The following is a 27,391-nucleotide window of genomic DNA, read 5'->3' on the forward strand; positions in this document are numbered from 1 at the left end:
GTGGTGCCCAGCACAGGGTAGGACCGATAAACAATATTAGACCTGGCAGTATATTCAAGCACGCCCCCCCCCCCCCACAGCAGGAAGCTAGGAGTAGAAGGCGGCCATGAGGACATGGTTGGGTACAGGCAGCCCGTCCAGCAGGCACCTCGTCTACCGGCTGTAGAGAGGCACAAACGTATGATGTATGCAATGAACACCTCGGCCTGCGCAGTTATAATAATGGGACACAGGACACTTTTGGGGATATTCTCACGAGCGTGCGATAATCATCACCAATATCGGTTAACGCAATGTTTCATATCGCCGTCTATCGCGGGAAAATAACTCTTTGCTGATGTCCTATTCACAACACAGCGATAACATGCGATATTCTCCTGATACCACGTCAAATGCCCGCGATAAAGTCACTAGGACGGCGATAAAAAATTAAACCCCAACGTGAAAAAAGCTGCGATGGGCCCAACCGCGATAAAAAACCAGCAATAATCTTCTCCAGGCCTGCAATTCACACACGTCAGACGGGAAAAATCGCTATAAAAGTAGAAAAAAATCACAGACAAAACCAAAACGACTGCGAAGCACAATGGAGGTAGCCGGAGCAAGTACAGAGGACAACCAGAACCCCACAAGCCCCCCGGAGGACCAGCCTGGGTCCTCGGGGTCAGGGAAGGGCAAGGACAAGAAAAAGAGGAATGTGCGGTTCAGCCGCAGGAAAACAGAATCCTGATAATGGAGGTGATAGAACACCATCAACTACTGTTCGGAACCTCCACTGTGTCATTGGCAACAAAAAATGGAATATGGCAGTCCATTGTGGACAAGGTGAATGCAGTCGGAGTGCTGAGGAGGACAATGGAAGAGGTTAAGAGGAACTGGAATGATGTGAAGCGCAAAACCAAGCAGAAACTCAACAACCAGAAGTGCAGACTGTAGGTGGGAGTCCAGAGCCACAGGAGGAGCTGGATGAGATGGAGGAAATGGTGTCCACAGTCATCAGAGTGGAGACTGTGGCAGGAGTTGGGGGACCGGACACTGCTCAACATGACCTGACACAACAGCAACAGGGTGAGTAATGACCAGGGACTGGGGAAAACGGGGGGATGGGCACAATGGCACACATGCACAATTAGGTATAGCACAGTGCACACCCACAATGACTCTGGAGCATGTGTCTGATCCCCTTGGCACACCGCAGCACACCTAGAAACAGCAAGTAGGCCCCATCGACTGTGTGCGCAGAGGGGGCCCTTCACACACACCACCAATCTCACAACCAACCCATGCATGTGTCAAACCCAGCAAAGCGGCATGCCTGTGAGCAACACTGACAATGCAAGTGACTTTGCATGACAAATAACATTGCTGCAGTCAACATATCATGAAATGTTGCACGCCTCAACACTGAGGTGGCTGATTGTGGACCACATCTGTAAAGGAAGAGGTCACACTCTGACACATCCATGTGCACAAACAACCCCTGATGTCAACAACACATCTGCGGACAAACCAAGCCCCAGACTCCCAACTCCCACCAAGATCCCAATGTACCCAAGTCTGCAACATCACAGCTCTGTATAAGCACAGAAGTCAAAGGCACACCATATGAAAGGGATAAGGGACAGCAAAATCAGAGCTGCAGTGGAGACTCTCCCAAAATGCAGCACACACGCATAACATGCAGAGCACATCAACAATGACAACTATGTGGTACAAACGCAACATGTTCACAACAGAACAGAGGACTCAACAGGTGCCGCTTGTGTGTAGAAACTGGCCTATCACATTTGGCATAGCAGAGAAATGTGAGTTAATAATGTACACGTACAAACACACATCCGTGATGTTGTCAAAAATGTCCACTGTCCCCCATCAAATAGGCAGCTCCTCCCAAACAGTGACAATGTACATTGTCATGCACTCTGTAGGTAAACATGTACAATGCTTCAACATACATGTGAACACAATGTTAAACTGCATCTCCCCTTCACATTGCAGAGGGAAAACCAACACCTCCTGCAGAGCAGACCAAACCTCTCTTCAATGATGACGAAGAGGACCTCCACACCTTCGACAATGACGCCCTCCAAGAGTTCATTGACAGCTATGTCAACCCACCTCCAGCAGCAGGACAGCCCAGCTGCCACAAGGAGACCCCACCCCCTGCACAGACTACACAGCAGGCAGCACCCACCACCACACAGTCTCCCAGGACCCCCATGAACAACACATGGCCTTCCAACGCTGTGTGTTGGGGTGCCAGGAGAAGATGGCTGAACAGGTGTGGGTAGGGTTCGACCGCAAGGCAGCCAAACTAAATGCCATATGTGGATGTCTAAGTCCCATCAGGGACCACTCACAGTCCCTAACAGACACCCACAGTCCGCTTCATGTTCTCCAACAATCCATGGCTGACATCGCTGGAGTCCTGACTCGGAGTCAAGAACAACTGTCTAGACAGCGTGGCTCCAGCGATGTCAACCGGGAGTTGGGACACATGTGGAGGATCATGGAGAACATGGAGCGGATGCGGGCAAGAAGAGCGGCTGCCACGGCTGCACACCAGCGAGAGGGAGCTGGGTTCTTGAATGCCCTGCAGACCCTCCTCATGCCATTGCTGGCACAAGGCCTGGCACTGATGAATGCTGCTGCTACTACTACATCCACATCTCTGCCCCCTAAAGTTTCAGTGCCACACAGTGCGGCAGATATTCCACATCTGGACCTGATGTGTCACTGCCACACAGTGCTGGAGACAGAACACCATCACCCACATGTGAGGCACATGAAACAGATGAGGACGAAGATGTGGATGAATCTGCCTTACTGGTAAGAAGGAAGCTGTAGCATTCATCTCCGCCATATGGCCTGTTTCTGCTTGGTTCTGCCTTTCTACATCATCACCTTCCATTGTCCCCGATACACTCTGCAACACTCACCTTGGACCTCGACCTGCCATATTCTGTTTGGTTACCAATGACACAGCAATCAGACTGCAGACTGAACTCTTCCTCTTCAGATGAACTTGTCATTCCCTAAAGGACTCTGGCTGGCCCTCCAAGGGCCAACAATGTAAAGTGGGATTTGGATGGCCCTGTACTCCTCCAGCTACAACACTCCCCTGAATGTGCATCAAACATTCATATTCACATAGATGTGTCATGTCTATGATCATTCAAGTGTGGAAGTATGGATAAATGTAGGGTCAGTGATTCTCCCTTACTTCCATGTTGCTAATGTTGTGGGACTTGAGTCACAGGGTGCAACATTGCAGATTGCGATCCGGGTGGCGCCGACACTACAAAAGAGACACACACATTAGTTACTTCCTTCTCCAGCCCAGGACGGAACCACGCCCAGAGCCCTGTGGTCATTGTTCACACCCTTACGCTGGACTGGCACACGCCAGGCCAGCCCACTCCGCTTACGCTTACAGGGGGGATGACAACGCTACATGTCCCAGGTCTTCCCTGTAGTATTCTGCTGATCACAGGTCTAGTTGTCAGCATACCACAGCTACTCCTTGAGGGCTGGTTTACACCCACACCACACCCATCCAGCACAGGCGTCACAAGACATGTGACCCTGCCTTATAAAAAGGGCCAGGCACACGTGCTCGACGCCATTCTCTGTGTGGTTATTATTTAAGCATGAGGGCCGAGGGCCCTACCACATCACATTCCCCACTGCTGGAGGTGACATGATGGCATTCGCACCACGATACTCAATCATAAAGGGTCTATGACTTGCATTGCACAGAGTTGGTGGCACCGGATCCACTGCGGCTGGCATGGGCCTACCGCTACGGGACGGAGACTTTTGGTGCACTGAGGTAGGGACACCTTAAGTACTGAGCGGGTGTGCAGCCTGCGATGATGCGCTGTCCTGGCGGTCCGGACTGATAAAGATTTGTGTGAGCACTGCTGGACCGCAGTGTAGGTCTGAGCCAGTGGGCAGTGTGGGCCTACCGCCACGTGGCGTTGCCTCGCGGTTCATAGAGTTAGTGGCACCTAAAGAGCTGAGCGGGTGTCCAGCCTGCGATGATGCCTTGTGCACAGATATGATCTCTGCCATTGCGAAATCAAGACCCAGGATCACGTGTGTAACCTGGTGGCCTGCGGTGCGGGCTGCATGACGTGGAGGCTGCCAAGGTCGCGGGCCCTGGGCTTGGAGCTTGCACCGGCACGTAGCGGGCCCGCTTGGAGACATGCCGGTGGCGGAAGGTGAGCAGTGAGTTCTGGGTCCGCAGTGTTGGTACTCTCTCTCCCTCTCTTCCTTCCTTTCTCTCTTTCTCTCTCTCTCTCTCTCTCTCTCTCTTTCTCTCGCTCTCTTTTTCTTTCTCTCTCTCTCTCCCCCTCTCTTCCTTTCACTCTTTCTCTCTCTCCCTTTCTTTCTCTCTCTCTGTCCTTTGATGAGCGCATGACACACCTTCTTATCTTGATTTTTGTCTTGCGGGATGTGACTTACAGATTGTCCAGTGAAGACCCACCATGACTCTTCCAAATAATTGTTTTGAGTTTGATTTGAATGATTCTCCTTTTTCAGTCCAGATATGAATGTTAATTGTTGTAATTCTGCGACATCAGGTGAATTGTTTTGTTCATGATTTTGTAAAGTTGATGTAAAATATCTTTGTCCGGGGAGGGGAAGCCCGGGGTAGGGGCCGGGGGAGGGGGTTCTGGGGATGGTGGCGGTGGGTGTTGTGGCCCTCTTAGGTGTCCGAGCTGTATGATCAGTAGCTCCATGGAATCTGTTGTTCTTCAAGTGTGGCGCTGGGCTAGTCTCCCTTTAATGGGGCAGGTTGTCGAACGACTTTACACTAGGTAAGAGCAGGTGTTAAATCCCTGCTGCTAACAGGCCTTATCGCATGTTTTGTGATCTTATCGCCGATCTGGCTGGTCATTGAGAATGTTGTGAAGTTGTGTTGTCGCTGCTTTTTGCACAGGAATGCCTACTCTGCATATCAATAGCTTTAGTTGCCGGTGTGGCCATGTTTTTTCCAGCTGCTATTGCAGGAAAGCTGGTGATATTGGCAGTTAGCACCAGCTTGTGAATAGGGCAATACATTTATCGCCACTTTGGCTGCGATAAAGTGCTGCTAACTTGGCGATAAGTCCTTAAGAATATATCCCTTTGGCTCAGTGTTGGCCGGAAGATCATGTGCGATCTCAGCCTGTTTATTTATACCCTCGGATCGACCCCGGTCATGAGGGGTGCTGCAGAGGATACATAGTCCTGCAGAGGCCGGGTGGCTCTATATATCCCCCTTTCCTTTAGTTGACTAACAACACCAAACATGAATAATAACCAAACAGTGATCTGACACAGAGTCCGAAAACCACAGCCACAGAACATCCAGGTAACCCACGGTGACTCAGCACACATAGTCCTTCAGCTTCTGGCTAGGTGCAGGGTTAAGTCTCAGCAGGTACCGCTGGCTCTGGGTTGGCACACCACCCAGGTTGTTGTAAGGACTCACTTGAGGTTTCACTGCTGTCCCAGTCCCTAATAAGTCTTGAGAACTGTCCCATGTTAAGGGGCTGTTACCTCGGGCACTTGCTACAACTCCACCATGCAGATCCACGGGATCATCTTCCTCTACTTCCGATGGTGGCCGGCTAATAGGTGGGGGCCCACTCACTTCCTTGAACCAGGACACATTCCTCACCACCGTGTGTGGACCTCGTTGAGCCATGACCATTGTGCCATTCACTCTAGTGACGATCCACACCTCGGGTTCATAAGGCGTGCAGAACTTCCAGGCGGGATGGGGATCCTTGAGGACCACACGAGATCCAACACGCACCGCTGGAGTCCGAGCACCTCGGCTGGTGGTTGCCTTCTTATTGGTTCGTTTGCGTTTCTGTTGTCTAAGTTCCATGTCCATACTCAGTGGGACCCACGCGGGCCTCCATGGACAAAGTCTCTGGGAGAGCACTTCCGCAGGAGCGTGGCTAGAGCGCACCCCATGGTTGAGTGTGGTGTCAGACTGTAGGCTAACAGGAACTGATTCAGGCAGGTCTCCGGATCTTGACGCTGGTCTACTCCTATTCTCAAGGTCCGGTTGAGGGTCCTCATGAACCGCTCAACCTCGCTGTTCACCTGTGGCCATTGGGGTGTAATTTGGCGGTGCTGAATTGCTCTTCATTCCAGGAAATCGTAAAAATCATGACCCTTAAAAGGCGGCCCATTGTCCGACTTAACTTCCTCCGGTAAACCGAACATTGCAAAGATCTTCTCTAGGCTGGTTGAACGTGTACAAATGCCGTGGATTTGACCACTTTGATCACTGGGAATTTGGAGAATGAGTTCTTCACGACCATGGTGTGTCTCCCGTCCGGGAAGCACCCAAAGTTGACACTCACTTTGTTCCATGGCAGCTGGCACGCCTCTTCTGTGATCACAGGTGCAGGAGCTGGGTCAGCGCCCTTGATGGTGCACGAGTGGCAGTTCTGTAATTCGGCATCCACCAGCTGGTTCATATAGGGAACCACACCTTCCCTCGGAACCGTGCCTTCGTCTTGGCAGCACCTTGATGGCCTTGATGAGCCAGGGTGACCATCCAGGAATGCAGGTCACTGGGTATCATTATACGCTGTCCTCTGAGGACCAATCCAGACCCTCCAATACTGAGCTCATGCCTTATTCTTGGCATTTGATGCCTTGAATTTTGTTCTTCGGCATTGAGCAGTGACAGGCCATCTAAGAACCAATGCAATTGTCCTCACTTGAGAGCCTCTCTGACTTTTCCCAGGGTGACATCAGCTTTGGTGGCTTTGCAGAGGTCGTGCTTGGTGACGGCGATGGGACAAGCACTATCCTCGACCATGCAGATGAACGCACCCGTGCTTTCTGTGTCATTAGGGTCTTGGCGTTCTTCCAGTGACACGGGGTGTCTGGACAAGAAGTCGGCGGGGCTATCTAGTTCTGGCCGATACATCAGTTGGAAGGAGTACGCCTGAAGCTGGACTGCCAACCTCTCGATCCTCTGTGGTGCCAGTCTGGTAGATCCATTGAAGAGCAGCAGCAGGGGTTTGTGGTCCGTTATGACCCGAAAAGGGTGACCACCCAAATACAAATGGAAATGCTGACAGGCCTATTGTATGGTGAGAGCCTCGCGTTCAATCTGGGCGTACCTCATCTCTGTTACAGTCAACGTCCGACTGGCATATGCTACTGGGGCGGAGGTTACTTTTGTGTTTTCCTAGAGTAGGCCAGCTCCCAGTCCCACGGAGCTGGCATCAACCACAAGCTCCGTCTTCTATTTGAGGTGAAAGTAGGCCATTGTCGTCTGGTCTAAGTTTCTTGATCCTTGACATGATGACTCTTCTCGAGGTGTCCATTCCCACGGTGTCCCTGCCTATGTCAGCTGCCTGAGTGGTTCCGATAGCGTTGCAAGGTTCGGGAGAAACCTTCCACAGTAAGTGGCCCTCCCCAAAAAGCTTCTGACCTCCGTGGGTTTCTGCGGTACCAGGACACTTCTGATGGCTTCAGCCTTGCGCGGGTCTTCGCGAAGCCCGTCCCTCTAAAACACATATCCGAAGAAGTCAACCAACCCACACTTCTTCTTGTGGAGGGTGAGTCCGCAGTCGGACATCCTCTGTAGTGTGGCTCTTAGTCTTGCATGGTGCTCCTCCAAACTTTGCGAGTAGATTAAGATATCGTCACTGAGTTTGATCACCCGGACGAGGCCTGAGAGGGGGACTTCCCTGATGGCATTTTGGAAGACCTCCACCGTGGATGACACCCCAAAGCTGAGTCTGGTGTATCTTCGAAACCCCTCATGAGTTGAGAACGTCGTTATGTAGCAGCTCTCAGGTGCCAACTCTAGCTGGTGGTAACCAGAGCTTAGGTCCAGTTTCGAGAACCATTGCGCGCCATTCAGATTGGCCACAATGTTTTCCATTGTTGGAGTGACCTCCCGCTCCCGGCGGATGGCTTGATTGGGGAGCCTCTTGTCGACACATAAGCAATTCACTCCCAGTTGCTTCTGCTTAGGTGCCACCACAAGCGGAGATACCCAAGGGGTGGGTCCTGAGTCAGCGGAAGCCATGCCACATGACCGAAGATTGTGGGGGTGGGGTAAAGGTGCCGCTACGTTGTGGGACACATATGTCCTCAAATTGTTCAACAACTTGAATATACCCACCCTTAGGAAACAGAACATGCTGCAGTGTGCCTTGTGGATGACCAGATTGAGCTGCTGAGGGGTCCATTCATTCACACATACACAGGCTTATTGGCATCACTGGGGACCATGCATGCCCCAGGGGGACTCTCATAGATTGTGCACCATCCCCCCTCCCTGCCCATGCGGCTCCTCGCCTACACCCCATGTCTGCAGTGCATTCCTTATACACAAAATAGCGCACTCCATGTTTGCTGCATATAGTAGCACCAGCCAGAGGGTTTAAATGGTTACCGGTTTGTTTAATTTTGGTATACACATATTGGCTTCTCCTCTGGGACAGGGTGTAATTAACTCTTGAGGTGTAGACAGCTGCCTCATGAGCTTATGAACCTTGCAGTACTAACCCAGAAAGCTTCAGCAACTGCTTTGTTAGCTTGAAAGCACTGAGATCTTTCAATAAAGTTAATCTGATTCAAGGATCTCTACGGTCTTAAGGTCGAAGGAGCTTCAAGCTTGTTATCGCTCTCCTCTACTCATCAAACACTATACAGCCTCTTCTTTTAAGTCAGTGCAGTGCATTTGAGTCTGAACACCTTTGTAAGCATGATTGAGAGTGAATGTGAGAGGGGCTGAACACGCCTTATTGTCATACATAGTTGTGACGTTTCCCTGGTCAAGCTTTCCACTTACACCTGATGTGCTAAGAGAAGAATCCAGGAACGGCTGGAGAGGAGAAACACTACACATCGTAGTAGCTGTCTTAATAATTTTGTCCTAACCCCCGTTCCCTTTGGCATACTTTCTGGGGAGCAGTCTAGCTGTTCTCCATGTGTTGTTTACATTGGTTTTGTATAGAAATAATAAATTACGTTTTCCTAACTATATTTAGTATTAAAGCTTTGTTCTTTTCAAATCACCACTGGGTAGCTAAAGTTAGTATCATCTTTACAGAGGAAATGCCTTTTCTGTGTTGCTAATAACTTTAGCACTATTTGATGAATCTCCTCTTAACGTTCAGAAAAATTGCTACTTCTTGACTACTTTGTGCATGAAATGTTTCGGGGCAATCTGCCGAGCATGGGCTGAGAACACTGGAGGGTCTCAAAATGAGTTTTCCCAATTCATTTTTCCAAAGGGACTTTTGACACAGCTACAGCCCAAACCACTGAATGGATTTACACCAACTTTGGCAGAAAGCTAGATCTTGTTCCAGAAAGAGTGCTTTTCATGATTTGGTGTAAATTTGTTCAGTAGCTTTTGAGCAATTATTGCTGAAAAACTTAGAATATTTCACGCTGCGTAGCATCAGGGGAGCAGACAGATCTCCTGCTGAGATCTGATTGGCTGCCATCACATCAACCAGGAAGTGGTGGCAGCCCGAGTCCTAAAAAATGCAAATAAGGAAATATAGGGCAGGGCAGGGGTACCCTGACCCATTAGGCCTGGTGGTGGTGCCCCAGATCTGCAAATCCACAATAAAAAAAAAGCGTGGGCTGTGTTTGTTTCTAGTAAAACACCCTGGGGTGGTGCAGTGCCTTGGGGGCATTTATATTGGGGAGGGGGTGCTTGGCTCTAGGGCTGAGATCAAAAAAGAAGGGAGGGGACACAAGGTCTCCCTCCTTGAGACTAATTACTCCCCAGAGACACCACTCCCTGGGGAGAGTAAATGAATGTAGAGAGGAGGGGGATGCCCCGAGGGGCCAAAAAGCTGCCATGTGCATGCAAAGCCTGTAAAGTGAATCTTGGTATATGTCGTACACAGACTTTTAAATCCAAGCAAACCAAGTGTCTGGAGTATAGCACAACAAACAGATACATATGTTCATAGAAGACTATAATCCTGATATGATGTTTTTGATAGAGACTTGGTTAACAGAGGAATGATCCTCCCCCGGAAATGTACGATAGCTGCCCTTAATCGGTAAGGCAAAAGAGGGGTTGGGGTGCCAGTAGTCCTGAACGAAGAATGGAAAGGAATATTCAACCCTGTCAATTAGACAGGCTGTGAGAGCCTTCAAATCTCTATAGAATTTTCACCAACCTTCCCTTTCTCTGATCATTTGCTGATTGGAGCCGCTGGGGCGGATTCACAATTTTCCTCATTCTTCCCTGATATAGTGGCAAATGCTGCTTAACAAAAGCTAATTGTACCCTTTTGGACAATTTGAAAATAAATTTTAATGACACAAATCGCGAGGTGGCCATTAGGCTAGTAATATACCAAACAAATGAGAGGGGCCCCTTAACCACAAAAAGGAGTAGGGCACCAAATAGACCGTAGTCAAGAACAAATCCCCTTTGAGTTAACTTAATACAAGAAAGTCAAAGCACTCATCACATCCAAAATATCACCAGAAAATATTTCCACCACCATCAAAGGCCAAAATGTGCACAAAGTATAAAAAATATTTTATAAAAAATTATCCGACAATAATCAAGAGCAAAAGATCATTTTACAGTGTTAAAAAAGATTAAAACATACACATAATTCAGTTTACCCAATTAATCAAAAGGGAGATTCTGCAAGAAAGATACTTTCTAATTATTAAAAAGGCAATACATTAGATCCAGATCATTTGTTCAACACATATAATTATTATGCATTCGATTTTGGCAAGAACAGGTCCCAAATGTCCCCACAATCTACAGATTCCCATGGCCTGGAAACAGGCAGTAGTTAAACCTCTCTTAAAAAAACTTACCGCCAACCACTCTTCACTAGAAAATTACATACCTATATCTCTTCTCCCAGTGGCAACCAAAGTCCTAGAAAAGCATGTTAATAGATATCTTCCTCCCTAACCTACCCACTTGCGGCCATCACATTAGATGCCGAAAAGGCATTTGACAGGATCAGTTGGGACTTTGTGTTTCATGCCCTCACTTGGATTGGCTTTCCCCCTAAATTAATCTCCCTCATCTCCCTTTTGTATTCCGGACCTAGAGCTTCTATCTTTGCTAATGGGAACATTTCTGATTATTTTCCCTTTCCAGGGGTGTCCGGCAAGGTTGTCCCTTATCTCCCTTATTGTTTATTGTAGCATTGGAACCTTTTCTCACCAAACTACGACTGGATGCCCAAATCACTGGCTTTAACCCCGGCCCTAATCAAGTTAAATTATCTGTTTATGCAGATGACATCCTTTTCTATTGCCCTAATCCTGAGTCCACTCTTCCTGCCTTTTTACTCCAAGTTGACGCCTTCTCACAGGTTTCGAGATATCGTCTCAATCGTGACAAATGTGAAGTTTTACCCCTTAATGTCTTATGTCAGCGCCATTACTTTGATCATACTAGTTTCTCTTGGCAGTCGACTAAGGTAAAATATTTAGGATTGTGGTTTTCCCCTTCTATACCAGACACTTTGACGGCTAATTATGAATATATTACAAAGAAATTAACTGCCTCTATTACTAGATGGCATCCCCTCTTTCTTTCATGGTGGGGTCACTTGGACTCCATCAAAATGATGTTAGCTCCTATCGTCCTATATTCACTATCCATGATTCCTGTTCGCATAACCTGTTATTATTTTAAACGGTTAGACTCACTCTTGGTGAAATTTCTTTGGAGAAATAAGCCTCCACAGATTGCCTTGTCTTCCCTTAAAAAAGATAAACAGTCCGGAGGTCTTAAATTTCCAGACTTTAAATCATACCATTATTCTTTTATCCTCAAACAAGCTTCTCGTTGACTTTCCATAGAAACTCCCACTTATCCTCCTGTTTGGCTGTCTCTGGAGAAATCTCTCATTTCACCGTTTGATTTTTCGGAGACCCTTGCCTTTTCGGCCAACGTTTCTTTCTTGAAATCCCCTGTCATTGCTCATACCCGTCACCTCTTAATCCCCCTTTTACCTTCTTCTTACCCTTCCCTTACTTCTTTGTCCCACCAATCCATTTGGCATAATAAACTACTCCGCATTAAGAACCGTTCTTTTTATTGGAAATCTTGGAAATCCAAAGGTCTATCTTGGATTTCCCAACTTCTATTTCATAACGTTCCTCTTTCTTTTACAGATCTTCAAACTCAATTTCTTCTCCCTGCTTCCTTTAGAAAACAATACGACCTGTTACTACCTGCTCTTCTTCAATACCTTCAATCTCTTCCTTCTTCCTTTGAGATACCCTCCTCTTACTCTATCATTAGCCCGCTTTTGGACACCTCTCCGTCCGCTTCTCACATTTACAAATGTCTTATAACTTCCCCTGAATGACTCAAATCGAAGACTGAATTGGCCTGGGAACGGGATTTGTCAACATCCTGGCCTGTCTCTCTATGGGACAAGCTGTGGTTAAAAATACACAAAACGTCCAGAGCTGCTAATACTACCCAAACTCTTTACTTTTTATATCACCGTTTACTATTAACCCCACAGAAACTGGCTACATTTTCCCAGGATCTTTCGCCTAAGTGTTGGTCCTATCCTTGCCAACCTGCAGATTTACTTCATATGTTGTTCCACTGCCCCAACATTGCTTCCTTTTGGCAATTGGTTTGGTCCCGCTTGCACAATATTTTTGGTTTCACACTCCCTTTCTCCCTTTCCAACGTCCTTTTGGGTTCTTTGTCTCCTGATTTACCACTCTCCCCGTCTCACTATAAGTTGCTTGACTTATTTTTGGCCATAGCCTTTCATCTGATTACTTCCAATTGGAAAGATTCCGCCATTGTCAGTTATTCAGCTTGGTGGAATGCTATTTGTTTTCACCATAGACTTGATACCAATTATGTTACCCCCGTTTCCTTAGCTGTTAAATGAGACCTATTGTGGATTCCTCTTACTACCTACCTCTCCAAGACCTCTCCCTCTCCTCAAAATGCTATTGTTACCCCTCAAAATCCATCTGATGATGTTCATAAGCCGCCATGATTTTGCTTATTTATCTTTTTCCTTCGATTTACAAAGTTTTACGCTTATTTATTATTCTCTGCCAATTGTATACTTTTTTATTTAAGTTCAATATCTGCATACATTGTTATATTTTATGAATTGCCATACCTCACCTCCCTTTTGTTTTGTTCTTTTTCCCCCTTTTGTTTTTCCTTTTCCATGACTTAGATATAGGTGTTTATTGATTCCGTTTTATTATACCTTCTCAAATTTTATTTTTGTATCTCATATACCTTTCATTGATTGAGTGTATTACATTCTGTATTTTATGCTATGTTTTGGTTTCAATAAACTTGAACTTAAAAAATAGATATCTTCCTACTTATCTAGAAGTCCATAACCTCGTGGCCCCCACACAAACAGGTTTTAGAAAGGGGGCTGTATAAAGATTGCTTTACTTGCGGCCATCGAAGAGCTAAGGAGGATTCTGGATAGGGGTGGGACTGCCATCTTGATCATGTTCGAACTAAGTGCAGCATTTGACACTGTTTCTCACACCACTCCTAGTTTGAGGTTAAAAGAAGTGGGAATCAAGATCAATGCTTTAAACTGGCTGGCAGAATTTGTGGCAGACAAACGTTTTATGGTATGTGAGGGAGTCTTTTCCTCTGATGTTCTTTCACTTGCCTGCAGGTTGCCTCAGGGATCTATGTAACAAGAAAGGAGTATCACCATAGGAATCTAAAAAAGAAGATTCTGAATGGGATATGTTTAGAAAAAAAGGAGTATTAACCTTTTGTTAAAAAAACCCTCACTCACCAACCTGGTTGGTGACATGCTTCATCATTGGGGTCCACCCTGATGACCGAATACCATCAGGGTGTGCTGTGACACCTGAATTACAGTGGAGCTGGTTATTTTGAGTGATTAGTGCAAAAAAAGGGGTGGTGTTAAAAATTGTCCTTGTATGACTTTATTGAAAAAACTTTATTCACAAGCTACTGGACACAATTAAAAATAGTGAGAAGATACTGGTTGGTGATTATGACCGTAAGTATCTATGTGAGTGGTCCACTTATACTTATACTTATACTTATATTGCTTGTGGCATCAGAGACCTCTTTACATACTCCTAGATCTTGAGAAAGATCAACCCCCATTGGGCAGCCTTCACCTGGGTCACCAACCACTGTTTGTTCCTTAGAATAAAGGAATTGGAAATGATCACGCCAATCCTCCTCTCCCAAATTAGGATCCACCAATGATTTAGGGCCAGAGCTATTCAAATTGACTACTCTCCAAAATGACCTCATATCCCTTACTCCCAGAGTTCTTCTCAAGGCCTCCCATTTATCCATTTCCCACCCTTTCTTGGCTTCTAAAATTGCCTTTTTATATGTCGTCCTAGCGTATTTAATTAACCGACGATCATTAGCCTTAATAGATAGTACCAGGGCTCTTTTCGTTTTACGTCAATGATCATTATACCACGGGTGGTGGGGCTTCTTACTTATCCTACTAGTTTTTTTTGGATAGAAAAAATCCAATGTGGCATCTTCTAATCTGGCGTGCTTCTTCTTCACCATCTCCAGATCTATACCTTCCCCATTTTGGCTTGATGAGAGGGATGCTGTCTGAAGCACTGGAATCAGAGCTTCATACAGGGAGCTCATTTTGGATTGGGATTGGCTAAGGTCAGACCATTTCGCTCTTCGCCTACAATTGGAGATAGTCAACCTATGGTCAATAGAGTTTTCCACAGCGGAAACACTCCCTCGATTGAAGGCTTTTAATTCCAATGCCAATGCTTGGTGGTCGCTATCGAGTCGTTGAACAATCCTAAAATCTATGACCCTTTCCCAGGATTTAGAATCTATTAAAATGTAATCTAATAGAGATCCCCGTTCGTTTCGATGGAAGGTGTAACTACTAGAGGTTTCGGAAGGGGTTCTGCCATTGCAGGCTCTGAGGGAGTGTTTTAATACAAGTCAGTTCATTTGCATCACCAAGGAGGACCATTTTTTTACTGGTGGACAACTAGTCTCAGGGATTACCCAGAAATTGTCCTCCTCAGATAAACTATCCTTGAGCAATCCCTCCAGTGGCTCAAATTGACAATTAAAATCCCGTCCCAAAATCACCATATGTTTGTCAGCAAGCAAATTAGATAATTCTTCCAGCGTTTGTGACTCTTTGGCCAGAACTGTGGGTCTTGAGTATACATTGATAAGGGCTACAGAAATCTTTGGTGGAAATTGCAGTAAGACACATAATATGTCTTCAGATCCTGTGTCTATCTGCTCGGCCCGACATCCTAAGTGAACGCCCACCTACGTGCTAAGGCCTCCAGATGGTCCCCCTTTACCTCCCCAAATTGCAGGAATACTAAAGGTGGCAAAGCCCAACCTAGAAACCACCCCTCTATCCCAAGTTTCTTGAAACATGAAGATTTCAAATTGGTTGATAAAGGTACCCCAGATGGGGTCCTCCATCTTGTTGTTCAACCCTGCCACGTTCCATGATATAGTTCTTATTATTGAGGGAGTAGTGGGCTTTGGATTTTGGAGCGCTATAGCAGGTGAAAGTGCTATTGCCTCTAGTATCCCTCTGTCATCCTTGGGATTTGGCCCTGCTGGAAGTATAGTTGTAATATTAGCATTCCTGTCCAAGTCACCATCATTACGAGTGCAAGCAGGGGAGCCGCTCACTCTCCCACAGCTTTGGTCCCCCCTGGGTGTGGTGCAAGGACCTGCTGTGCCCACCTCAATCTGAATTCCAATTGTGCTGGCCAAATTTGTGTTTTGATGGGGGATGAGTTATCCTCTAGTCATTCTACTCCATCTAAGCAGCTGTATCTATTTGCAGTAGGAATGTTATTTTCTCTGCCAATGCTGATCTAAGTGTGATGGCACAGAATACTTGTAATCATTTATCCTTCCCTGCTCCCCTTGCCAAGATTCATAGAAAGGGGTGTTGGGGGGGGGGGTATAAAAACCTTAATGGTAGAACCTGAATACCACTTGGTGATCTTCCCTCTTCTCTAGATAAAATGCTTTGAGTCATCCTAGGATTTCTAAAATAATTATTATGCAATCCCCGTGTATGTACTTCTGACGTCTGCCTAGCCAACCCACCCTACGTGTAGTTAGAATCTCTTCCACGTTATCATATCTAAAATGTCTATGATTTACTAGCCAGTGGACACATTTCTTCTTTAAGTCTTGTTTGGATTAAAATTGATCCCTCCTAAGTTCAGGGATACCTGCAATTACGAGGACATATGGTGTTGAAGCAGGGGGGAGATTAATTACTCTTGGGGAGTAAGAATGATTGATATCCTTTTTTGTTTTAGGTACACGGCCCCCCACCTGTCTAGAATTTACTACTGGATGCTCTGTAGATGTAAGCAATGGGGGTGGGCGTATGGGTTGATGTAAGATAACCAGGGGAGACTTGGCAGCGATGTCTCTATTGGCCTCCATTACGTGTGCTACCCCCGTGTGTTTGAAGATAATGTTTGAGCGATAGGATCAAAATAAACATTATCTGGAGCTTGGTTAGATGTGGTTTGAGGTTGTGTCCTGTTCTCTGTACTAGCAGAGCCATGGGTTAAACCCCTATGAGGTATCAAATCATTAAAAAGTGCAGTCGGGGGCATGGCTACCGGCCGATCAAGATGGCCGCTTAGCCTGTGAGCTCCGGGGACCCAGCCGCCCTTTTTGATAAATCCACACACTTATCCTGATAAATATGCTGCTCCGACGACGGCCCTTAGGATCGGAGTACCTGCAGTATCGCCTGGTGTGACTTTCGTGAAAATCAGAGGTTTAGATCGACCCGAGCGAACTGCTGACGAACTACGGCCTACCTGGAAAACTGAGTCCGGGGGCTAAAGTTGAGATCCGGCTGACGCCAGCGAACCGGAAGTTCAAAGACGGCGCTCCCTACCCACCGCCTCGAGTGGGCGGAAGTTCCCTCAGCAAGGATAAGTGCTCGCCTGGAGACTCAACATCGATAACTGCTGAACGGGGTTCAGCGGTTCCGGCTGCTGGGAAGACAGACTTTCAACTGTAGGCTACGGGGAGTGCGGGACCCCCTCTGTTAGGCCTACGCACCAGGGGCAACCCTCTCCCCCTCTTCCTTCGTTCCCCAGCATGGACTCCAGCATGGCCCGGCGCATACTTAGATAAACGTTTGCATCGTGAGCCCGGCCCCACACTCATCACAACTCCGGAGTAACACAGCGCCTGAATCTGAGGCGTGGTGCTCCATACAACATTACTGCCGCTTTCATCGCGGCCAATTTTTTGGCGCCCCCACTGCCCCATTCTTTTGTAATACTGTGCACAACGGACATAAGTCGCCATGGCTGGCAGGGGACCGCGGCATACCGCCACACAGGCGAAGCTGGATAAATTCGCTTACGAGAAAGGATCATCTCCCAGCCACTCCCAAACTAAACCTACAGACAACGAAGGGACAAAAAAGGTCACTCTTGAAGACGTGATGAGGGCCCTTGCTAACGTTCAAGAAACGGTGGGCACTATCTCTACGAACGTATCTTTGCTGCGTGCTGAGCTCCACAAAATGGCGGACAGGGTCAAAGAAGTGGAGATAGTTGCCAAGTCTCTCGTGATGGACACCTCCGAATTGCAGACCTCGGTCACCCAGCTTGAAAAGGAGAATAAGGCGCTGGCTGAAAAGCTCGACGAGCAGGAAGGGCGAGCAAGGCGAAAAAATGTCCAGATTATTGGTATTCCGGAATCGGAAGGCACAAGAGCTATTGTTGTGTTCTATCTAGGACCCCGATCAATATTGTGACCTTATGCCCCCATACGGCTATAATCCATCCATACCCCTATAATGGCATAAACGATCAGAGCCATATTTGAGAAACTCGTCTCTGCAGCTCATTACAGTATATGACACAGCAGAAGCCACTATCTTAGATTCCTAGATTACACACCGAGTACTTTCAACAGATAAAACCCCCAGCAACCTGGGAAAGCCCTGCTTGCTATGTTTTGATTAGTAATAGAACTCTAATGAGCACTTTAAGAACGACCGGTTCTTAGTGACATCTTTATTGACGTCTTATGTCCAAAAACTTACGTCAAACAAGGCACCTTCCAGGTATAAATATTACCAACGTTGCCTTAAGCAAACACAGTGGTGGTGGTGGTGGTGAATATAGGAGAAGAACAGCTGTCCCTTGCAGAGCCCAGCAGATGCGAGAAGCCCACGGATGCTGCCCCTCCTCCTCCTTGACGCGCTGAGAAAGATGCTGTCTTTTCTCCTGCCGAGAAAATCCAGCTCCGGCGTTTCCAGCCTACCCTTGCGGGTAACTGGGATATCGAGTCCTGAGGGGAGATACCAGACCTCCAACATTCTATTCCAGAGGTACAGTGTTGACTAAACCCTTAGAGAGAATTCTTGAAGCAAACCCTTGGCAAACCAACTTAACTTAAACTGCTACTTACTTACTCCCTTCCATGTATTAGGCTTAGGTCAGGTACACTGGGGTAGGCGTAGTTAGAAGCACCAGTTGAGGACGTTAGCTAAATGTATATATTTTACTCATTTTAACCATTGTATGGCTAAGAAACCATATCAATGCTTTTACAGTATTATTTCGCAATCCTCCTTTTACTGTACGCACTTTTTATAATAACAAGTCTTGCAATTGTGGCAATTCATTTCTCTTGCATGAGAAGAAAGACTGTTCAATAAATAATACCTTTTATTGAAAACGCCTGTCTCTCTATTCTCTGCATCCTGGTGAAAGTAATTCTTGCACAACTGACTGAGTGAAATAGCTGTCTATTGTTTCACACGACTCTAGAGATTGACTCTTATTCTAAGGAGCAAAGTTGTCATGTTAATGCGGTTGTTGGAAAACTGAATCCCTTCTTGTCTGAGCCAGGGGAGCTGATCACTTCCTATTCAGTCAAGAAAGTTTCCAGTGACCTCTGAGCTAGTTGGTACAAACCCAATTAAGTTTAGCATAGTCAGTAGAGACCTGGAAGACCTCATTTCTACGTCTACACTGCTGTTTATGTTATTCCAATGCGCAGGGGCTATAGGGAAAATAGGAACTACACTACATGGCGCCCAACGTTTGGTAAGGCGGTAAAAATAATGCAAGACGTTAGAGTAACTCAGTTGTGCTTTTTCACACAGACCCTTTCTACCGTAAATACTCCAATAGACGTCTGGAGTGGGTGAAAGGTTAAAATCCACCCAAACTTAGTAGGAAGAGATTCCTATGTAAAGCTCTGGTTTATTCAACGTTGAAGGATACAGTGTTCCAAAATATTGTGCACCTAATCTTTGTCTCCTTGGAGACCTGCTCTGAAAAACTTTCATTTATACAATGTCAGTACTAGACAACGGGACCGCTGAAGCCGCAGTAGATGCGAATCAACAGGACGCCGGTGTTAATGAACTGGGTGCGATAATCATCCTGGTCAACAAAAGAAAAACTATAACGTTAAAACTTATAGAAAATGGACTGACCACACAAGGTGGCACAGTCGTCTTCGTGATAGAGGCACACGAATATCGGCAGACAGAGGTATTGTATTCTTGGATAAAATTTCCAGCGGCAAACGCTGCAACACACGAGTTCCACTTTTACAAAATAGAGGATCCACCTAGGCATGGGCGGAAAATCCGTTCCGCTCGCGGATTTTGCGGATTTTCGGGAAATCCGCAATCCGCGAGATTTGCGAATCTCCCGCAAAATCCGCAAATCCGCGAGCAGCGGATTTTGCTCGCACTGCTCGCACTGTTCGCGTGAGTTCGCGTGAGTTCGCGCCCCGCGAATAAGTGCAAAATTGCAGAAATACGATCTTAGCAAAACTGAAAGTAACTACTTACCAGGTTCAAAAGTTCAGGCTCATCATTTGTAGCCATTTCCTGTAGTGCTTCCTGAGGGGCCCCTCCAGAGTTCAGTTGCCAGTTGAAACTATTATGTGACCCTGCTCTGAACCTCAGAATAGTTACACATATGCCACAAAGGTCCTGAATTACAGCTAAGGGAGACAAGCAGGAGCCAGGCTGGAAGTTAAAATCCATTAATCAGCCCCTAATTCATTATTGTCAGTTGGGGCAGGGCAGGTGTTGTAACTAATTTTGCAACAATGAAAGCACTTAGCAAGTGCAAAAGATCACTAATCAGGGCGCACTAAGGAAGCAGGTGCCAGCTAAAAAAATATTCTGTGACACATTAATCAGCCCCAAATTAATTCAGGTCACTTGAGGCAGGGAAGGTGTGCTTTGCTTTGCCGAAAATAATGTACACTGGACAACCAGAGGGTGTGGTGATGAAACAGAAGGTGGCATGGGTGGGCCAGAGGGTGGCATGAGTAGTCAGAGAGTGGCAGTGGTGACAGAGAGTGGCAGTGATGAAGAAGAGTGTCCCAAACAGGCTGGACACGTAGAAACAACAAGTTCGCGAAACTTGCGACCCGACAGGTAAGTTCGCAATTTGCGAAAGTGTACAAAACCCTCGCGAACTGGCAGAAACACGGGCGAACACAAAAAAAAAAATCCGCAAATTCGCGGGAATTCGCGGATTTTGCGGATTGCGAATCCGCAAATCCGCAAAATTCGTGAACGCGAGATCCGCAAAATTCGCTCATGCTTAGATCCACCAGAAGAGTACGCTCCTGTCGAGGAGATTGAAATCCCATTAAAATTCCAAGAGCATCTGCTCTGGTTTAAAGGCACCCTAAAACACAATGATCATATTACCAGGCTTGGTCCACTAGGTAGACCAGGAGCCGGTTCTAGCCAGCTACACACCACATCCAGACATTGCAAAAATGTCGAAAGAAGAACTTTTAGCATAGCTAAAAACATTAATCAAAATATATAGACAATTAGTCCAATATGTAATGCGGACTGCAACAGTCCAAACAGCTGTTAATGTTCCTCAGCTGACCTCTCATCAGGGGAACACAAATAAAATTACACCACAGAACCTACAATCATGTCTCGGTAAAACACCCATAAAACAGGAACAAATTCCTTTCTGGTTAGCGCAGAAAATTACTCAAATAGAGGCAGTATTTCCGAATACTACCCCTATTGAGAAACACAGAATTCTGACCATCTGCCTTCCAATGGGGGTCGCACCACACATGGAGGACTGTGACACTTGGGGTACAGTCTTTGCTTCCATTTACACAAAAGCACATGGTGTTCCGTCCATGGCGGTAATACCGGATGTGCTAAAACAGATTCAGAATGAATACGGTCCAGAACCTGCTTTAACTCTTGGTATGAAATTACTGAAAGACTTCAAGCAGGTCTCGGCTATATTATTAGCCAATATAAAAGGAGAAGCAGCATCTGTGGCGATCCGCCAGAAGTTGAAGGAAACAGATATAACAGATCAACCAATTGAGCTTGCCAGAATTATAGAAAAATGTTATGAAGAATTAGGTAGAGACAGCTTGGGTGGGAAACCAGTAAAACCCCAACTACTCGAAAATCCTGAAAAATTATTTATTAAAAATAATTCAAACACTCCTAAAAAGAACTGGGATGGAAATAAAAAATCCACTCCCAAAGAAAAAGTTTTCCAGTCCAGAGGAAGGTCTCCTCGACGGAGGGAAAGAACTCCGACTCGAGAACACCAGTCTCCCCAAAGGGAGCCCTCTGAGAAAAGATATAACCTTAGAAATAGGGATAACTTGAAGAAGCCTGATAGATATCAAAGTATTGATACACGTCCCTCTCGATCTTTTTCGCAGAAATCGGAAAGAAGAGGACGGTCAGACCCAGGAGAGCACACCAAGTCCAAAGACAAGGAACCTGCTCAAAGTAAAAAATCACAATTTCCAAAGAAGAAGGTAGCCAGTATTAGAGTAATCGAACATGCCGAGAATACTGAGGACACAGCTGAAAAACGGGGATTGGGCACAGACAATGCTAGACAGTGCAGCAGAAATCACCATAGCTCGCAAGATCCTGATGAGTCATCTGGAGACAGTGGACACGAATGAATACATTCAAGTAGAAACTGCCGACACCAGAGTTAGCGAACCTCATAAGATATACGAAATAACACTGCGTATAGAGGGAGATAAGACTAGGTAAATAAGGGGTCTATTTTGGGATAAACTCTCAAAGGGCTATGACATCCTGTTAGCTGAAAAAGATTGGCCCCCGGAGTTTGTCAGGGAGTGCCCTCGTGGCGAAGAAATGATTATGCCTGCCTTCTCGAATCACATTCTGATTCACACTAAATATATATATGCAAGGAAATGGGCAGTAGCCCAGGCACCAGCATTATATAAAAACCATGCAGGATGGGATGAGGACTCTCCTCCTCACAAAATCTAGTTAAAAAGTCAACCGACTGCACAAAGGCAGTATCCAATTAAGCAAGAAGCTAAAAAACAGGTCAGGGAGATTTTAGATCAACTTGAATACCAGGGGGTGATTGAAACATGCACCTCTCAAATGAACAATCCTTTGTTTCCTGTCTCCAAACCGGACGATTCATATCGTCTAGTCTTGGACTACAGACACCTTAACTCATGTTGCAAAACATTTGCAGTACAAAATTCGCATAGTGCTGCACTAATGAATAACATAGTTCGAAAAAAATATAAAACGACATTAGAGATATCTAATGGGTTCTTTTGTCAAAATATTGCACCAGAAAGCAGATATTTGACCGCTTTCTCAGTAATGGGGTCACAGAAAAATTTCTGTAGGCTCCCACAGGGATTCAAGAACAGCCCAGGATTATTCTCAGCCAGAGTAACAGAGTTACTACAAATATATGATGATGAGGCATTATCTTACGTCAATGACATCTATCTAACAGACGACAACTTGGAGACTCACTTGAAAAGGGTGAACACCATAATACTTGGGTTCGCTGCAGAGGGTTACAAATTCAACTTTAAAAAGTCTCGAATTGCCCATCTGACAGTACTATTTTTAGGATACGAATTATCAAGTGAAGGAAAAAGCCTAGCGGACAACTTCTTAGAGAAGTGCGCTGTACTCCAAGCTCCAAAAACGCGGAAGAACTTACAATCAATTCTAAGTTTCCTGAATTTCGGAAGAACTTACATTCTAAATTATGCGGAGAGGGTTAAACCTCTCTACAAACTAATTAAACCTGATTTTAAACCAATCAACTGGACTCAAAAACACACATAAATTTTGAGATCATTGCAAACAGACATGTTAGCAAAAACAAAATTAGATACACGTGACAATACACGAATCCTTGTAATCCGAGTCATCCCAGAAAGATGCGGATTCACGTACCTGACCTCTAATGAGGGAGAAAAGGTACCAATTGCTTACAAATCACACTTGTACACACAAGCAGAAAATACATTCAGTCTCACAGAAAATACTGTGAAAGCAGTACAAACTGCTATAGCTAAAGAACGAGAACTAGCACATGGCAAAAGGATCAATGTCCTCACAGCGGAATCCGCCTTCGAGGTGCTATTCAGCCCAGTAAACCTGCCTACAGTGTCACTGGATCCGAAATGGATACAGTGGGAAGATTCTCTTGCTGCGGAAGACGTGAAATACTATTTCGCCCCGCACATGAAAAAACTGAATGATTTAACTTATGAATATCCTCTGCCAATCGCTATTCTTCCTCTCCAACAATACTCCTGTATAATCTACACAGACAGATTTGTACAGCACTACAATGTAGAAAACAAATCCTACGATGCAGCCTGTGCGATTGTTAAAGGTCGCTGGCTATGCGGTAAATTCAGACCGAAAATAACAAAAACTGAATCACTGAGAAAATGTTCGGCTCAGCGAGCTGAAATCAGATCTTTAAAGATGGCGCTTGAAAATGCAGAACGTGAATTCCCAACATTAATCGTGTGCGATTCTCATTTTTGCGTCAACTCATACAATAATGATTTACAGAGCTGGATTCAAAACTATTTCAAAGATGACACAGGTGCCACAATCAAGCATAAAATGCTTTGGAAACAGGTAGTTCTTTTGCAGAAAGAACTACAAAAGACTCACGTGATACACGCTCTGAGTCATCAACGTGATGGCGTTCACGTTGCAGGGAATTCATTGGCTATTACAGCCACAGCGGAAGCAACTAAACCGGCTTCCGTAGCCACAAAAAAGCGTTCAGAAAAATACATAGACGGGGAAACCATGCTAGCAGTAAAAACGTCCTTAAAAAGCGACTGTGCAGCACTACCCATGAACTATCCACTCAATTATGCATACGTAATTGATGCAAACTCCATTCCTTTTGCTCGAATCCCTGGAGTGGGGGATAGGGTAATTCCAAACACGAACCGGAGAAAGTTATTAATAGCAGACGCACACATGGGTGAAGGCCCAAGGCACAAACAGATGAAGGAATCTCTGACCGAATTACAATCAGTATACTGGTGGCCGGAGATGAGTCTGCACCACTATAAATATGTAAAGAACTGTCCGGACTGTGACAGAGATCGCAGCAACGAGTCAAGCGCAGTAATGCCATGGCCTGGTATGTAGGAAGCGTAATGCTGTCTATATGCAATCCAGCGTCCTATTAATTTTTTAAGACTAGACTAAGACTTCACTTAAAAAAATGTGGCCCCAGCGCTCGGCTGACGCCAAAACTGTTATAAAAGATCTGCGAGTCTTTATCAGCACATACGCAATTGCCATGTTCCATTCTGACCAGGGTCCTGCTTTCAGCTCTCGAGCTTATAAGGAGGCCATGGCCAGTATGGGCGTTGGGTTGCGATACTCTTGTCCATCACACCCTGAGGGGAACAGTGTAGTGGAAAGAAAAAACCGAGACATAAAGCAATACATAACGACGAAGGTATTAGGTTCGGGTGATGGGTGGGTCAAACATTTAATAAGTGTCCAACTTAGTCTAAATCATTTGCCAAGAAATTCTCTAAAAGGTTTCAGCCCGTAGGAACTATTGTTCGGAACTAGAGTGCATGTTCAGGACCTCGATAGTCAGGCTTCAGTGGTAAAAGATAAGAATAAAGACTTTGACATCAAAGATCGTTTGGCTGTTTTACAGGACTTGAATGAAACAAGAAAATCCTTAAGCAACATAAAGTTAAAGCAACAGACAACTACCACTGAAGACACACCACCTGTCATAGCAAGACCTGTCTGGATTCCAAAGATTGGGGATCTAGTCAGAGAGAAAATAGCGGTGAAGAAGGAATTTGGGCCTTCTTACAGAAAAGCAGTACCTGTCTTGGCAATCAACGGAACAAGATCAGTAGTACTACCGCCTCTTGCTGGTAAAAAGGAGAACCGAGTTGTATCAATCGACCTGGTAAAACCACAAGCATGTGGCCCATAATCAACAGTAGGCCAAGTGGACTCCCAAGAAACAACAGAATACCCAAATTTGCAACAATCCAAGAGGGTCAAACTGAAAGACTAATCACATTTGATAAACCTGCAGTGCACAGAGAGGGACTGTGCAATAATGGCTTGGAACTCGTGCCTCTTGAAACACAGATTGAAACAGTTCGTCATGAAACACTAGTCTACAATGATGTGGCATCAGAATGTGCTAACGAAAGACAAATTGAGAAACAAATTCCAACAATTGACAGAACTGCCTCTGGCTACTTCATCAACCTCGATACCTTTTCTGAAGATCAAAACGACCCTGAAGTGACGCCAGAAACAAAGACTTTTAAAGAAAAAGCAACAGAACTCTTTCATCAACTCAAGGAAACTTACCTTATTTCTCCATGGTTAGAGTTTTGTTTTGGGCTAGGTGTATTTTTCCTCCTGCTTTGGCTCATCATGATACTTTGTTTGGGAAAATTCATTGAAGGGAAATACAGTTCAATGGACACAGCAAGTCAGAACATCAACTTAGTCCTGAAACCACACAAATCATCCCACGTGAAGAAAAGAGGACTATCATCAGTAAATGTCACAGCCATTCCAATACCCGGCGGGGTAGTATGGGACAAAACTGACTATGAAGTATATGGCCCGGTCGAGATCTTGAAATATCCTCACCAGTTCAAGGTTTCGTTAAGTGACTTTGTAAAACCAAGTACATTCTCTGATGATTGGGATTTTGAAAGTATAAATAATATGATGTCTGATTTAGTGTTGTCAGCATGATTTACAGAACATGATTATTTACAAGGTTCGTCTAATTATGAACAGATGAACTGCTTCTCACATTACGCTGACCATTACTTACATAAATCTGCACAACCTAGAAATGTTTTTAAATAGAACCAATGGGAACATTGTGCTACTCCACCTAAAAGCAGTTAGAAAACATTCTATGAGAAATTCCAGTACTTCTCAGGGTTTAACACAAGTGATGCAGAAACATTTTATTATAAACTGTTGGATAAAACAGGGTTGAAAACTATGCTGACAAATACTAAATTGATATATTCAGAAGAATTTTATGAAAAAATGATGGCATTTGGTTTTGATTTCTGGAAAAACAACATTGAAACAAAAACCATCTGGGGTACAAAAGATTGGCAGGTACAAGGCCTAGAGGCATTATTTCGAGCCTGCATGATCCCACAACAAATAATGTTTTTAAATGACACAATTCACCAAACAACCTGTCTTGGCCTAGCTAAGATCAAAGACCTTAACAAACCGTTATTCCAAAGCCAATACCTGATAATGCAACAACAGAAGTTGAAATAGACGTATCAAAAATTTTACATCTAAACAGAACACATCCTGATTGGAAAAAATGGTTAATCTGGCCTACTGACACGAATAACTGTCAAGATAGATTCCTCAACAAAACACAGGGGTTAAAAATGACCAGACCAGACCCTAGATACTCCCAGAGACAACATCCAGGGATAGTAACAACATACAGTGTAGGGAAACTGTGCCTTGAATGACTAGAATCATCTACACTGGCAGAAATTAAGCAACACTTAACTTTACTTAAAGATGGTGCTGACTTGCGCGAGTTCATTATGGGACCACGCAAACAGCGTCAAAAACGTTTCATAGCGGCAAGTATATATGCGGCATACAACAAGGCTTGGAAAGTAACACAAATTGAAACAGCTGAAAAAATACGAGAAATTGATCGTATTAACTTGGAAAAATCACTTTCTGTTGTGGACAATGGGTTATTGACTCTGTCCTCCAGAATATATTCACTGGATAGTATTGTATCATCTGCCATCGATATAATAGACAAAGACTTGCTAATGTTACAGCATGGCCAGTCGCAATTGCGTTCTATTGTACAGCTAGCCTGGACGCTGCAAAATCTTCGTTCAGGCTATGTGCCATGGCGTTTAATCAACACAACGTCATTGTTTTCCATCTTTAACCTTACTGATAAACAAATCAGCTTGGCAGAGAAAGGAGCAGAGTATACAATCCTGAGCATCGAAAAACTTGAGAGATTACCATTGACAATGTCAGAAAGACCT

The sequence above is a fragment of the Lissotriton vulgaris genome, chromosome 2_1 (genome assembly GCF_964263255.1).
Source record: "Lissotriton vulgaris chromosome 2_1, aLisVul1.2, whole genome shotgun sequence".
Lineage (NCBI taxonomy): Eukaryota > Metazoa > Chordata > Amphibia > Caudata > Salamandridae > Lissotriton > Lissotriton vulgaris.